This window comes from Homalodisca vitripennis, chromosome 1 (genome assembly GCF_021130785.1).
Source record: "Homalodisca vitripennis isolate AUS2020 chromosome 1, UT_GWSS_2.1, whole genome shotgun sequence".
In the NCBI taxonomy this organism is placed as follows: Eukaryota; Metazoa; Arthropoda; class Insecta; order Hemiptera; family Cicadellidae; genus Homalodisca; species Homalodisca vitripennis.
Genome location: NC_060207.1, coordinates 223,440,756 through 223,457,099, shown reverse-complemented (window position 1 = coordinate 223,457,099; position 16,344 = coordinate 223,440,756). Strand labels below are relative to the sequence as shown.

Genomic DNA, 16,344 nt, shown 5'->3' with positions numbered 1-16,344 from the left:
CACTTCTGTACGTAGGAGTAATTATAATATACTCCTAAAGGCGATTGACATAAAACTGAAGGCCATAAGCGAGTCGTTCAATAATTTAAATTTTAACGTGTAGATGTTATTTTTTTTTTCGGCTATTCTGTTATGAACGTCTCAAAAATAACTTTTGTTCTTACATTTTTACAATTTTATGTTAAAATATTTCTTTCTGTACAGTAAAATCTATAAATTTTACAAGTAACAAAATAAAAAAATATCCAATTTTGTAAAATATAACCATACATTTTGTAAAACATTTGGTAAAATTCGAATTTATTTTAAACAAAAATTACAAAAAAAAAAAAAAACGTTAAAAGGTATCAAAATTGCATCCATGTTATATTCCTTTCACAGTAACTTGTGACATTTTATACTATATCTGTTTTTTTTGTATATGAACTATAAATTGTCAACAAAAATGTAGTGGCCCATGAGGGGATCGAACCCGCGACCTTCGCGTTATTAGCACGACGCTCTAACCAACTGAGCTAATGGGCCGATGTAAGATAAAAATATTTATGTAAATACATTGCAGTTTTGCTTAGTCCAAAACACTTCTTGTATAATTTAGAAACAATTTCCTATTATTGTTAATTAATTAATTTTTAAACTATCTTCTAAATACAAATATAAAATATTGACTTTAATGTGAGCAAAGCAAATACCTGAAAATGTATTTAAATATAAACAGTTTCAATATCTAAGCCAACTATTTGGGGACCGAGAGCTTTCTCATCCTACCGTCTGATTCGGTCTGAGAAAGATAATGAAATCCTCTGGTATGTACATATTTGTAACTAGCGATACTGCTGATTACATTGCAAGTTGGACGCATTAACATTTTAATTTTCATAATGGCTACTTTTAGGTAATACATAAACTTTGTCAACAGTTCATTTTGAAAGGAACTTATAACATATTCCACTGCAAGACTTGGCAAAACATTTTTATTTAGAACTGTGATGTATTAATATGCGCTAGAATTCAAAACTGAGTCAGAATTTGCATTTGCAACTGTGAGAGAATTGAATGCATCCAGTTAACTATACAAGACAAAATTTAGAACCACCGGCTAAAATATACTGTCTAGTGTACACCACATTAATTATATATATATATATATATATATATATAATATATATATATATATATATGCAATTTAAAAAATGCAATAACAGGTTAAAATAGCAACATATATGATTTATTGGTTTACAAATATAATGAAATCCTAAACAGAGTTAAAATCTGGAATTTAAATATAGAAGTAAAATGCTGCTGCATCTAAGAATGTTTTAGTTTGTTGGCCAGATATATTTTGTCAGCAAGAAAATGTTAAATTAAAAAATAATTATTTACTGTAATCAGTTAAGGTAAATGCTACGTTAAAATAGTTTGCATTGCTTCAAACGTGCAAATAAAAGTTTAATACGTTCAAATAAATTTTCAGGTTTTGTAAAAGAAACAGGCCTATATGGTACCTAATTTTTTTTTAAATAGTTATAAATATTTATTTATTCCTATACTTTATTACACGTCTGGCTTGTAACAAAGTTGGTATAAAAGAAACACGTCACAGCAATCAATATGTCGACTTCATTAGTTGTATTAATGTGTGTAAATGATTTTTAAAATTGTATTATTTTGCCTTGAAGTGATGAAATATTATTGTACATTAAGACTGCCAAACCAAAGATGAAAGAATAAATTAAGAATTGGTTATGATCACTTATTAAAACTCAAATAAAATTTCATTTTTGTCTGGGACATCAATCCTGCTATGTCTAAATAGTTCTATAAGTCCTATTTATAAGTATTTATAATTATGTGACTAATACCTACGTGATAGTTAATGGAATTACAAAAAATATTTCATAACTTTACGTACGTTTAGATCCAAGTTGCAATAAAACACTGTATCATGATCATGAATTGAAATAAACAAACTAAATAAACCCCATTTATCTCAGTTGCCGCTGACCCAGACATATAGTATAATACTGTACAGTGTTAGAAACTTTAACCTTGGTTGCCGCCTGTGTTGGTGAATCACAGGCGTGTGCTGTAAGCGAATAGTGCTGCTGTATTCCAACAGACAGCGCGCACAAACATAACCGGTGTATCTACCAAAAAGGTATAAAATTCCCGCTTTAATATACCGCCAATATTGTGTGTCTCAGTCACTGTTCACTGTTTACGGAGTTATAATATTATTGTTGATTTAATGAGCTACGTCAATGGAATAGATTCCTCTACATAAGGTGATAGGATAAAACTGAAGGATTAAAAGCCTACCATTCAGTATTTATAACAGTTTACAAATAAAAAATAAACTATTTATCAGTTTTTAATGATTGTTTCTATTATTTGAAATGACAACCATTCTCCTAATTAAAATTAAAAAATTAATACCAAAAGTAATAAATTGACAAACATTCTTCTCTGTTCGCTACCGTGTGTATCCTTGCGACATTTTTTATAATCTGTGAATGGTTGAAAACGAAACCGGTTAGATGTCAACAAAAAGTAAGTGGCCCATGAGGGGATCGAACCCGCGACCTTCGCGTTATTAGCACGACGCTCTAACCAACTGAGCTAATGGGCCGATGTTTAAGATTGCATATTTCCGTACCTAACAGTGACTCTCGTTGCTTAGACCATTAAGTTCGTCTGTAATGTATGAGCAATAATTGTTTTATTATTATGATTTTCATTATTTTAAAGCAAAATCAGAAAATAAAAATAAAATACTGACTGTTTATTTTTATATTGAACTAAGTTACCTAGATCCTAGAAAATATACACTAATTAAATATTTAAAATAAACATTTTAATCTGTTTAGTACGGCACTTTAACCAATTGATCTGTATGCCCGTAAAATTATGTTTATTCGTGTTTTCGTTTTTCATATGAGTACAAATCCATTCCCTTACTTGTGTATTTCAGACATAATGAACGGAAGGGAAAATTATTCTGTTCCTATAAAATGTATACCAGAATAACATTATAAATAACGTAACAGTACAGTATCTTTAATCCACTTATCACAGGGTGGGGAACTTTAACTCCAAATCACATAAGAAACCTACCTCCAAACTCATCGTTAATAAAGAGATTTTAAATTAAAGATTGATTTAGGGGAGGTAGATTAGAGTTTATTGCTTTCATTTTTTTTGGAACTCGAATAAAGGCCTCATCGATAGCATACTATCACTTCATTCACAAATTATTGCTTTAGAGCATTACTGGAATTTATACCAATTCATGCAAGTATTTGATTAGATTACTTTATTTCCCATTACTAACATATTTATATGCTTATAACATAGATCTGTTGGATTAAAAATAAGTGACAATATTATAATCCTTTATTCAATGTATCGTTTTTATACGTATGTTCTCGTATGTTTATATTACTACGCCTTGGACTCAATTTGAAGCTATTTCAATTCAATATTGTAAGTTACATAACTATAAAGCGTTATGAGAAGTAATTAACCTTACTTACACGGAGGTGAAAGTAAGGTTTCGCCCTCGGCCTATTGTAACCTTAATAAGAGAAACTGACAACTGACGTATTTTGTTTGCTCTTTTAGTCGGGATTGCCAGAGATGTAAACATAGTCGGGGGAGTGTCTTATGTCTAACGTTTTTCTGTGCAAAAGTATAGATATTATAAAAAAAATCACCTGAATTGATAAGATAAGTTCAGGAGAATTAGACAAGCGAATACAATTTTTTACAAGTATGATTGTTTTACCTTTATCAATGGAAAGATTTGAATCCAAAAATAACAGTACAGTAATAGGTAGAATAGGGGCGGTATATTTTCAAAAGTTATAGATAATCACAAAAGTTAATTACTTGAGGGTAAGTAATATGTCAGTTATTCAGCATGGTCACTTAAAATGTTATTATAGTGTGCTAATATATTGTTATGTTAATACAAATACCATTCTTAGAGTTTTGTTACATTTTGTATGAATTTTATATTTATTTTGTCACTAATTAAAATTAACAGCTGAAATTATACGAATTATTATTGTTCGTTACAAGTGCTTTATATGTAACCTAAAAACTTATTTTGGTTTTCAGCTTCAAGGGTTCAATTCAAAAAACATTAACATTAAATGAGTAGGAAGAGGTTTCTTAAGTGTGTAAGTCTTACAATGGCCTAATATATCAGTGATGCTTACATGTCACCCGACATTTGTGCAAATAATGTTTCTGTTTTACATTTTAGGAATGGTTTCGAAGACACTTTTAAATATTGGTATATAATTTTAGGTTATGTATCATAATCGGGTTAGCATATCTGAGATGGTGATAAATTTACTTTTTAATCTTAAAGCCTAATAATTGCATTGTAAGTGTTTAGCTCCAAGCATTCCAGAGATTCTCTTTCCTGTTTTATCACTTTTACGAGCTATTCACTTTCCGTTTATAATATTAAATAGTGCCTCATTCAAATTGTTTATACCTAAGGTGGGAGTGTCTATTGGACGTGAAATAAATGGACAAGACATTATACTCTTACCTATTCGTCAAAGTATAAAAATGATTGTAATTTTACTGTTTAGAAGAAAGGATTGTCGTTCTTAATTAGAAAATATTTAATAGTGAAATTTAATACATATTAAAATAACGCAAGGATCTCTAAATTATGTTATATGCTAAATTATGAAAATATGCTATATTAAGATTAAAAAATATTTCTGTTTTTCTTTACCGATACATGAAATATATTAATTCAAGTTTTAGTAAATCAGAGATTTAAGAAATAAATACATTACATTTCAGATTGGAATAATGGTGTTGGGTTACTGGGGTATTATGTTTAAAATAAACTTTAATGGATTTTTGGATTAAGGAAAATTACGACGACTTGTCACTAACGACACACTCTTCCATTTTACAGCGCTTTGACGTGTCAACAACAGGCCCCCGGGGATCTCTTAGCGCCAAGATAACGGCCTCCTACATCTCGAAAACTGCTTCCACATTATCTTTGTCTTCTTATATCACCTTTTTATACTTTGAAACTGACTTCCATAGCATTGATGGGTACTTACTGAGCGCGAATGTTCATTATTCAAATATTAACTTTATATAAGTTTTTCAGTGTTTCAAGTGTTTTTGGGGTGACGTTGCTATTTTTATAAATATATCTAAACACAAAACAATACAAGTTCAATCCACGACTGTCGTAGGTGGTTGGTCGGCGAATGCAGATATATTGTGATCTGTATTCTGTTGTTCAGTTTTAGTTATTAGTGTTGTGTTTTGTTTTTTATTAAGTGCATGTTTAAGAGTTATTGAAGTTTACACACGTGGTGGTTTTACGCGTGTCACAACGCTCTAGTATGATTTGTTTTTAACCTAGTTTTTAATTCTGTGTTAAGTTAGTTATTTACCTGAAGAAGAGATCAGATTGCAGATTTCGAAACGTATCACGGTATGATGGCAAATGTCCGGAAAATCCTGTTTCCTTCAAGAATATATTACCTACAAATTAAACACGTTTATTTGAAAATATGTATAAATTATCTTTTGTAACAAAACACCCAACGCTTAATTCTCAAGAATTTTATATTTCTAAATCACTATACCAGTAACATCAAAATAAAAATTTTGAATAAAATGTTAGAAACTAAAAATTTTATAAACAGCAATATTTTGCTCCTATAAAGCAGAAAATTCAGCATATTTATCAAATTTTAGTCATTTTACTGAAATTTTTAAGAAACCATTAAAAAAAACCTATAGTTTAAAAGTTACCGTTGTATGCAATCAAACAGCTAAATAAAAAATATTATAATGCATGAAATTAAAAAATAAACTTATATTTCAATAACAATACAGTTAACTGTCATGAAACAATTAAGTTATTTTATCACTAACTGATTTATACACTTTCTCACATTTAGTCATGTTATTTATGGTGTCTATAGATCCATGTAATTAAAGTATGACGGTTTAGACGACAAAGTCTGTGGAAATGTCATATAAATATGACATAATCTTCCGAGAGGATTTCAAATGCGACGTATCTTGCATAATATTTGTATTTTACATTAATGGCAACAGTGAAATTTTGGTAATGTTCTTTCATTTGAGGAGGACGTTTGAAAACTCACTGAAACAAAGGTTTTATGTTTTCTTATTGTAAAATATAGAAGTATAATTTAAGCAAATAAATTTTTAATATTTATGTAATGGAAATATCTATAACGTTTGGCACAATATTTTGCACCGTCTGGCCTTAGAGGGTGTAAAATATAGAGCTGGAGCTATGTTTTCAATTTTGCACTATTTATATGTTAATACAAAAAAGTAGTAGTAGGATTATGACATGTAGGAGTCTAATAACAATCAAAACAATATTCTAAGGTAGATGTAAAATTTATTTTCCTAAACTGCAATAAGATGATTATCAGTACCTGGGAAATTTGAAGGGCCAGGTAGCTCGAAAATCGTCCCCCCATACCCCTCCTAGGGAGGTAGGATGACTTACAGGGGTGGGTGTTTTGGATACAGGATCACTCCCGATGAATGCCTTGCCTTACCATTTCTCATTTGCCTCAGTTTCAACAATGATATTGATGGACTAATTCCTGTGATAACCAATGTATCTACTAAGCTGAAAATGTAATATATTCCGTGGTAACAAAAATAAATTTAGTATCAAACATTCTATTTTAAAAAAATCAAAGCATAATTTAAATTTGAAGTCTTTTTTACTGGATTTGAAAAATGTTCTTATTAGGATCCATTTTTGGGTAGCTTTTACAATATTGTAAACTATTTTAAAAATAAATTTTAATTATATACATTTATACTAGATACACAATACAATACAACTTTATTATATTACATATATCGTTCAAGGGGAAAAAATTAGGGACCATTTTGAATAGCGATACCTAAGTTGATAATTAACTCTGATCAAGAGGAAACGTTGGAGTTATTTTACTGTCTCGGCCGACAAAAGATTATAATCTTGCTAATTCTTAAGACGCCATAATTGAATAGCGCTATTCATCCACTCCCTTTATTGTTGTTGTCGAAGAGAGAGGGATGTAATTAACTTGATCACATTTTAGGCTTATCGACTTTAGATCATTGGATTCATTTCGTTTATGGACATTCGTAATGTCTATGATGATTATTTAATGGTTATTGGTTTAAAAAGCAATAATGGTGATACTGTTAATTACAGAGTGGTAAGTTAACCTTGTTTGTCTTCTGATACGTCTAAATAGTATATAACACTATAGAGAAAGACGTATATAAAAAGAATAAACATACAGTAAAATAATTTGTATATTATATATAGGTGATAATTAGCTGAGCATTAGCTAAGATTTTCTTCAAGAAAAAATATTTAGATTTTTTTATCATTCCGAAAAGATTTCACTAATCTCTGCTTGTCCCCACGATATATCGAGAACGAACTAATATATAGATTAAAAAACTTATATAACTTGAAACCGAAGGATAGTTACACGATATCAATAATTTGGATTCTGATCAGCCCGACCATTGGTGGTTTTTAATCACCTTGTAAATTTCTCTACCCTAGCTATTGTCACATGTTTGTATAGTTTATTTAAAACATATTCTACTGAATATTTCATATGTAGTACTTGCTCCGCCGGGACTCGAACCCGGATATTTCACTTTTCCGGTGAATGATATATACTCATGGAGTGTTTTTACGTAAATTTATGTTAATTTATGTAATGGGCTCACGAATATTTAGCTCAAGCATATTCATCAGAAGGCTGACTTACTAGTATTGTAGTAATAAACAATACTATTATTCGATACTGCGAAAGGAAAGCTTTAAATTTATTGTTCAAAATGGGTGGAACTTATTTGATCTAGAAACAAAGCTAACTACCATTAATTGCGATAATTGGGGTCACTAATTGTTGGACTGCTGTGTACTCTCAACAGCTTTTAGTGTATTTTGAACGCACTTCGAGTTATGCAATTTGCATACATTTGTTTATTCGTGAGATATGGTGGTTAAACAAATACAATGGATATTCACCTTTATATAGCTAAGAACATTCACCTCAGTAAAGATAAAAAGTTTTTTTAAGTTGTAAAACAATGTCCTAATATTTATTTCGAGCAAGCAGACTGTTATACATACAGTTTTTATTTGCTTGTGACTGAAAAAAAACTCATTTCTGTATGTCTGCTATTTGCTATTTTCTTGCTAGCTCCACCTTCTTTCCTAGGATAGCGAAGTGACACAGAGTCTTGAACATTTATCAGGACAACGTATCAGTAAAATATAAGAAGTACAAAAATTGTTACATCAATGAATACTTACAATTTGGCTTTAAACAATCAGGTGATTCATGTGCAGGTAGTTTATCGAAAACATTCCCGGGTTATTTGGCTCCATACGGCTGGTTCCACGATGTGACCAGATTATGAATGACCCCATTACTCTGACTTCAGTCGCATATTGGAACATTTCCTAGCAAGAGTAATTCATAACTGTTATCAGATTGTCTGTTGTGCCTAACAGTTACACAATGTTGCGTTTTTAAAACACCGTTATTGTTGTATGATATAGTTAGTACGTTCATTAATTTCTAAAAATGCAAACTCTTTTCTCTGATTTGCTTGCAAAAGCCGAAATTCCTGTGCAAGGGTAACATAAGTTTTCTGATATTGGGTTTTACATTTCAAACAGATTGCATATTCAGATTAAAAAAAACTATTAAGGATGAAATAATGTTTGTGTAAACTTGGTATGTATGAAACTTTGTACGCATACTAAATTCTAATATTTATTAGGACTTTGGAAAAGTCATAATATATAGGAATACGCTTATTCAAACACACGTGAGCCAATGAATAAATATGTAATATACTTTATTTAAATATAATTTTGTTCATACTTTGTTTATGTATCAAATTAGCCACATTTTTAATTATTGAGAGTCAGAATATTTACTACGGCGTCTAAATAAATATAAAAATATTAAGATACAAGTACAACGTTTATGCAATTAAAATGCAATGTTTTACAATTGTATTGCAAGATTAATTAGAACAAATTTATATCATGGGGTATATAACTTCTTTAATCTTTCTTTAAAGTTGTGCAATCAATTTTGAGTCCAGAAAATTATTTAACGTTAAGTTTATAGCACTTTTAAAATTACTTCTCTGAATTAAAAAAAAGAAAACAATTCTATGATCTCACCACTTGAAATTATTAAATAATAATAATAAAAAAATAAGCATTCAAAGTAGGCAAGACATGCCCCCTTTTTAATCAGGTACAATAATAAAAACAGCTGAATATAAAATGTTTACAGTACTAGCATGAGTGTACTAGATTTATGTCTTTAATCATAAAAAAGTAATATAAAACTTAATTTTCATTGACATTTTCATAAATTATGTTTAAATAAAAATTGTTTTCTGTAAGATATAAGTAAATAAAGAAACATCAATACTACATACTAAAATAAAAAATTTTTATAACAAATAACTTTTAATTTGATGATTTCTTAAGCATATAATAATAAGTAAGAATATATATATATTTTTTATTACATGTAACATGTTCATAAGGTTCCGAGCGACGAATATGTTACACAAAAACCCAGTTGCTGTTTGGTGGTGCAGAAGTTTATTGTGTATAAATCTACCCCGGTATCAGTGACAGTAACACGCGGTACACCACTGCACCCCCTATGACGTCATGGTGGCGATTTATACTGCAGATAGTAGGCAGGATACGGGCAACAACGTCACTACATACGTGTGGTCCGCCTCATCGTGCCTGCAGCAACATGCGTTACACCCTTGCACCCCATATGACGTCAGGGTGGCGATTTATACTGCAGATAGTAGGCATGATACGGGCAACAACACCACTACATACGTCGTGCCTGCAGCAACATGAGGTCCACCTTTGCACCCCATATGTCGTCATTGTGGCGATTTATACTGCAGATAGTAGGCAAGATAAGATTAGCAAACCGCAGCGCACACTAGAAAAGCATGTGAGAAATTAAATCAATATCAGAAAACAACGTATTGCTACGAGTTTAAATATATTTTTATATTAACCATAGCCATGTAATTCATAGTACAAAAGACAAGGACATATTAAAAGTAAAATAGATCAAACATTTCAAGTAGCATTATTAACAGTCTCCAATTAAATCGTCCAGAATACACATAAATTATGAATTGAAGGGGACCTACCTGTTTACCTGTTGAACGAGTATTGTGTTCCTATTGCGTAAGTGGGTCATAAACATCAGTTCCGACTTACAATATCACATATCCAAAATTATCTGACATTTTGTTGGTTTGGTTGGCAATACAGGGTAACAATATGAGCGTGAGTTCGTTGTTCTTAAACCATAATTAGCGTCTAGCATGTTTTCTTAGGTATTGTGTTGAAACGTACATTGCAGAACCTACATTTTTGATCACTGCATTGTTATTTTAAATGTTGTGTCACAAAATTTATCGCCCAATACCTATTTGGCTAACCTGTTTATATTTAACAAATTAACATTATCTCCAAACTCTTATACCATCGATAAATGTTACATCTCAAAGGGAGGTCTTCACAGTACACTAGCAAAACTCACGTTTTACTAAAGTTGCCGAGAGTTTGCAAATCCACGAAACACTCAAACTTCATAGAGCCGTCTTCATTTATGTTGGTTTTATAAGATTAAAGAGCACATTTTTTGTTAGGCAACAGGATCAATTACGCGTAAAATCGCTTTTATATAAATATATGGTCTCCGAAATTTGTAATAATGTATGGCAATTCTTTAAATTTATTAAAGTTTTTATACCATTGTGTGGAAAGTCTTCTCTGTATTGATTTAAGACTCCTTTTATATAACACCCTGTACTGTTTACTTTGTCTCAATACGTGTCTTGTACAAGGAGCGTATGTAAAAATCATGCAACACGTAGCCATTTTATTATATAATCTACATATATGGTAATAAATGGAAATTTATATTCACTTCATGATTTATGGTAAATTTGTTATTTCAACTTTATCGTTTCTCATTAAACATTGTACGGTGGCAGGAAGAATTTTATTCTGTGGTGTTAAGCAAACTAAAACTAAATCATAAAAAAACTAAAACTACAGTTAGAAAATAACAATAAGTTCTCAAACAAATAATCAGTTTCTTATTATATTATATACTATAAAGATTATATACTCACTATTTAAAAAGTAAAAAACAACGTCATTATATAACGTTAACAACATCAATATTGTGATAGTGAATTTTAGAAATAGAAAAAAAACATAATGACAATTTAAGTAGCAAGACGACAGACAGATCATCGTTTGAAAACGCCGTGATTTTAATGTCAACACAACACATAGAAGTCAACTGTGAATGTGGTTTAAAACCATAATTGCAGGCGCTGCACTCTTCCAGCTAAGCAGCAGCGTTCTGTGAGATACAACTACAGTGATGTTGGCAATACTGGGAATATCAGCACGGGTACCAACGCTACGCCTAAATTTGCTTTTTCCAGCGTCTCTCCCTTTTGCACTTCTTTTTGTTTTTTGGTAACGATGATTCAACACATATTTTAAAGTATATTTTCAGTGTCTACAATGCAGCATTAAATTTCCCAATGTTCCAGTAATTATATTTTTTGAAAGTCAGTTACTGCTTAGCGAAACTTCGAAAACGTGTCATATTCTTAAAGTAAGTTTTATTTAAAATGTCTAATTTTAAGACATTAGTGAATAAAAAATTAAAAAGATGTCTGAAGCTATATCTCAAGTACGTGCTGAAAAATTTCAAATTTTATCTTGAAACGATTTTATTTGATACAAATTAAAACCTGGCATAAATTGTCGGCTCTAAATGCATGTACTCCTACGAGAAGAGACAACAAATATCTTCTACTGCTTCTGTATTTAGCGAAATTATTTTAATAGTTGTGAATCTTACATCAAATATCTTTTCCAAACTAAAAATCGATAAAATTTAGGTTCTTGTATACCAAACAAACAGCACCTGGTTTTTCTACGTGACGCGCTCAACGTTCCTAAGATCCTAAGTGGATCCTAAGAATCAATCTTGAATAATTATATAACCCACGCCAAACTTCAGGTCAGCTTGAGAAACATTGTGCACCCGGTGAGACAATTAGAATACCGATTCATCTAAATGGTATTTGATTTTGTAGTCAAGTCCAAATTCCAAGAGTCAAGCCTGTGACAGCGTCAGATTTCAGACACTGCACTGATCGGAAAGTGAATGGAGCTGAAGTCAACATTCGCACAAAAAAAAATGTACATCTTACTCTAAATCAAATCATATATAATTTCACAGTTTTCTATTGCATCGCAAACGTCAGTAAATCAATATTTTTAAAAAGCTATTCTTTCACACATACAACAAACCTTCAAATTCAGCCTTGGTGTAATTTATTTCATTGAAAAGAAGTGCATGCCTATTGTACAACCAATATTTCATTCATTATTATAGGGTTTATTTTTTGCTGTATCTTTAACTTTAAAACTTTTTTTTACTGTAATAAAAATACGCGAATATTATATATTATTGTTTACTTTGTGTTTGTACACTTTGGCTTTTACTATTCGCAAGCAATTTTATTACAAAGTGAGGTATGAGTTGAAATTTTGCTTGAACCTCGACAAAGCCTGTTCCACAACAAAAGGTGTGGCTACTATATGCTTGTATATCTGTACATGGAAAATTTTCATTTGTCTGGACGAATAAACACCTTCTTTTTTCAAGGCCTTTTTAAAAATATGTACCGTTTCTATGTACAAATATGCATATTATCATAAGGATACTTTACGAGTAGACCAAATAAACTACCTTAATATTTCAGACATTACGTTTTCTAACATTAAAAATACATTTCTATACTTTGCTATTACAGCAGAATAATTTTCTTAACCATCTTGGAAATGTCTACACAGATCTCACTACCATGGTTACATAGGGCTAGTGTACACTTTGTGCTTTATTTGCTCATTACGAAATTCAACGTCTTTGTTGAATCAGGCTTCAACAATTGTCTGTGAATTCTCTCTGTATTTTCTTGGCACTGTATAAATAATTCTTTTGTACGAAGCGCAACATTTGTTTCCAGTTGTTATCGTACATTATTTATAGCAATCCCTTTTAATAATTTAACCCAGGAATTTATAAATCTTCAAAAAGTATATTTTTTGCATTACGAATTATTTTTGAGATGTTAAATGAGCCTACGGAACATTTTTTCGATATATTTTAAGTTCACTGAAAACTATGGTTACACTTATTTTATACACTGTAAAGTTTGTGCTGCCTTAAACATAGTATATGACCTGAATAAAATATTATTTTACTAAATTCCTTTAACCATAATTGTATTTAAAACTTTTCATTGAACTATACCTCAATCAACCTTAACATACAAATACCCAATGTATTATAGGGATTACAATACAAGAATATATTGATATTCTCCGTAGAGACTTCTCTTCACATTAGCATGTATCCCCAGATACTAAACACACTTAGGCTAACTACGCCTCAGAGACTGTGGATACACAAGTTTATCAATATCACAAACCCAACATTCCCAAGAGATATTGGAGAGTAAGGAAAATACTTTACGGTGTCATATGAATCGTGTTGTCTTAACATTTTTCGAATTTTGTATTTTTAAGTATACTACTGTGAATAATATGATTATAATAATAATATAATAATAATAAATTATGAGAATGACATACTCTTTTTGTTTCTTATATTGTGTGTGAAATCAAATAGTATATAAACAAGCGTGCGGACCTTTTCTTTCCATCCAAAACGACAGCCTCACTCAAGTTACAACAAAGTTTTAAATTTGAAATAATCCATATTTCCTTTGAAAAACTATCTACCAACATATTATTTGCTAAGGTATTGCTGCGTAAAGTATTTTGTAACATCAAACTTTATCGAGCGTTGTGCATCTCATTAACTTAAGCTTATTAACTGGATAGGTTCTAGTCAATTAATGTTTTACCATTTCATAAAATTTAATCACTAATAATTGTCAGTACGAGATAGGAACTAGAATTCGTTAAAATTCTGAGTATATTTGGTAACTCATTACTTATTTTAGTATAACCGGGTATTAATTTAATGAAACCGGGATGAAACTTTCCCAAAATAAAACTTTATAATTTAAACAACTTTTGAATGACAAAGAAAAACTTATAGCCCTTCGAACAGTTTTCAATACTTTTAACTATATGAATTCCCGGTCCTGTTTCTTATTTATTTATATTTACGATATTAAGGAACGTTCGGTATCCCTAGTCATCATCCCTAGTTACCATTATAGTACGAAGACATTCCCTCGGTAAAACACTTCCTCCTGACCTAATATTATTACTGTTACATAGTCTAGTAGCAGTTGGTTTTTACCAGCTATTGAAGATGTACTACTATAACTAAGTATCAATCTAGTTTTTGTACATATATATCTACCTAAATTATAATAAAGAACCTCATAACATTTTAAATAGTAATCTGAAAAATAAGACAAATCCAACTTTTGAAAATCTTAAAATATTAAATACAGATTACTAATAAGAATATCACAACTGTGTCAGTTAAATTTAACAAATGTTTAAAAGGTCCACATGTGTATATCTAATTGTTTATTATTTATTTATTTATTTATATAGAGGTTAATGTACACTGATGATGGTTAAAAACCGAAACACGTGTATGTAATAAAAGTATTTTTAAAAAGGGTTTTAGTAACTTTCATTACATTAATATATATATATATATATATATATATATATATATATATATATATATATATATATATATATAAAACCCTATAAGTGGAGTTAATAACATAACAAAACAATGTGTGTGTGTGTGTGTGTGTGTGTGTGTGTGTGTGTGTGTGTGGTGTGTGTGTGTGTGTGTGTGTGTGTGTGTGTGTGTGTGTGTAATAGGTCGATTGCATATTATAGGTATTTCCACGTAAAATAAATGTGTGTTAGTTGAAGTTTCGTTATTATGATCCCGAAAAGTCTAATATCGTTTTTGAGCAAAGTTGGGATTTTGAATATTACTTTTACTATTACTTTTAAAATCATATAGTCGAAGCATAATTTATATTTTACAAGATTATGTTAAAAGTACTTTTAAATTACAGTATATAAAAACAAGTGTGCTGTGGTATTCCACGTAAATTGTGAAGACTATGATGTTACTACACTAATGGGCTTAGGGCTAGGAAGATAACTTGCCCTAAGGGAGATTCATGGAGTACAGTTAGTCCCTTACTCTATTACATCAGGTACAACGCTGGGGAACTATAGTATAGTCTTTACTTAAATTAAAACATAAAACTAATATTTAATACTTTTAGTTTTTCGTGAGGTATTTCGATACCAAGGATATTTTCTTCAGAAACATCACAAAAAAAGTATTAAATATTGGTTTTATGTTTTAATGTAAGTAAGTTATCAGTATAACCAATATACGAGGTATGGCTATAAATAATATGGCTCATTAACTTAAGCTTATTAACTGGATAGGTTCTAGTAAATTAAATTTTTACCGTTTCATAGAATTTAATCACTAATAGGCTAATTGTAAGTACGAGATAGGAACTAGGATTCGTTAAAATTCTGAGTATATATTGGTAACTCATTACTTATTTTAGTATAACCGGGTATTAATTTAATGAAACCGGTACGAAACTTTCCCAAAATAAAATTTTTTAATTTAAACAACTTTTGAATGAAAGAGAAAAACTTATAGCCCTTCGAACAGTTTTCAATACTTTACAGAAACGAGACTAACTGCATTCTGAAGAGGAAATCTCAAACTACACAGCTGTTGGTCATTGTTGGTTGGCGCATGCGCACTCGTTCCACTGCAGCATCAGTCCCGTTATTTAATAGCCATACTAGTGCAGTCATTGAAGCATTGTTGGTCCGAATTTTTTTACTGTGAACCGAATTGCATAAAATTTTGGAATTAGGTTCATCTTACCCTTAACTTCAAAAGTGAAAATGATTTGAACTCCGCGACCACCCTGGGGTGGTTGCCACCCCTTCTCGGGAGTGAATTTATTTTTTTCAAAATAACCTCGGATATCGATTAGAAGGCTTAATTTTAAGCAAAAAATCATCTATAACGTTTTTCAAAAAATCCAATACTTTTCAAGTTATTGGCAATTGAAAAATTAGCAATTGTTTCACGTTTTTCATCGGTTTTTTGCAAATATCTCCAAAAATATACGTTTTATCGAAAATTT

The 16,344-nt window shown here is 30.3% G+C and overlaps 2 non-coding genes across 2 annotated transcripts; both read right to left on the bottom strand.

The window, feature by feature from the left end:
- Positions 1 to 451: 451 nt before the first annotated feature.
- Trnai-aau lies at positions 452 to 525 on the bottom strand. Its single transcript has one exon. It is a non-coding gene; the product is annotated as a tRNA-Ile (tRNA).
- A 2,030-nt stretch (positions 526 to 2,555) lies between these two features.
- Positions 2,556 to 2,629, bottom strand: Trnai-aau. The gene has a single exon. It is a non-coding gene; the product is annotated as a tRNA-Ile (tRNA).
- Between the last annotated feature and the right edge of the window lie 13,715 nt (positions 2,630 to 16,344).